General features: G+C 31.6%; 1 non-coding gene across 1 annotated transcript; it reads left to right on the top strand.

Annotated features, from left to right (window-relative positions):
• The first annotated feature begins 387 nt into the window (after positions 1–387).
• Positions 388–490, top strand: LOC121013051 (U6 spliceosomal RNA). The gene has a single exon (XR_005782480.1). It is a non-coding gene; the product is annotated as a U6 spliceosomal RNA (small nuclear RNA).
• Positions 491–926: the final 436 nt, after the last annotated feature.

The raw sequence follows: 926 nt of genomic DNA, 5'->3' as shown, positions 1-926 counted from the left end.
AAAAACCAAAAAACAAAACTCTCTAAAGTCAGCATATTCTATTTCTTCATTATTCTTAGTGAAAAAAACGATGAAGACATAAACTCACATCCACAACAATGACATCAATCAAAGCACCAAACCCCAGTTGACTGAGGAAGTATAATTCTAAGTTTGTGCTTTGCATCACTTTCAAATCTTAGGTTTGTGCTATGTAATCGTAGAAATATAAAAATGAGTGAAGAATTTTGGCAATTCAGAATTCAGCATGAAGCAAGGCCAAGCCACAGGTGGCTCAACAACTAAATTCTTCTTACTACTAATTTCCAAAAGGATGCAATCATTCTATTTGGTGGGCTTCCTGAAGCTCTAACATAGAAACTACTTGGAGAAAAATGACTCAAGAACTTGCTTCGGCAGCACATACACAGAAATCAGAACAACAGAGAGAAGCTTAGCTTGGCCTCTGTGAAAGAATAACATGTGAATTTATGAAGTATTCCATATCACTAATTGTTTATTAGGTTCAGAGTTTTTGTTATAGTAATAATTTTTGGAAATAGTGGTGATGATTGTACAACATTATGAGTGTAATTAATGGTATGGAATTTACACTTAAAAACTGTGAAAATGACATATATATAAAAATATAGGCAAATAAACTTACTAGAGCAAAATATAGTTTGTAGAGGTTCAATTATATTAATCTTTGTTCCCCATTCTCCTTACTCTTTTACAAAAGAAAATTAAAAATTAATTAAAATAAAAATGTAACATTGTAATCATTCTTTCTTAATTTAAAGCTGAACAACAAACACAAGAGTGATTCACACATGGAATACACTGAAAAGTAAGTAACTCATCTGTATTGAAAGTCATGGTAGGACATGGGGAGTGGGGAGTTAATAAAAAGAGAAACATCATAGTCTGTAGATATTAGGATAGAG

Source organism: Herpailurus yagouaroundi, unplaced genomic scaffold (genome assembly GCF_014898765.1).
Source record: "Herpailurus yagouaroundi ecotype Mexico unplaced genomic scaffold, PumYag 197, whole genome shotgun sequence".
In the NCBI taxonomy this organism is placed as follows: domain Eukaryota; kingdom Metazoa; phylum Chordata; class Mammalia; order Carnivora; family Felidae; genus Herpailurus; species Herpailurus yagouaroundi.
This window is presented reverse-complemented; position numbering and strand designations above follow the sequence as displayed.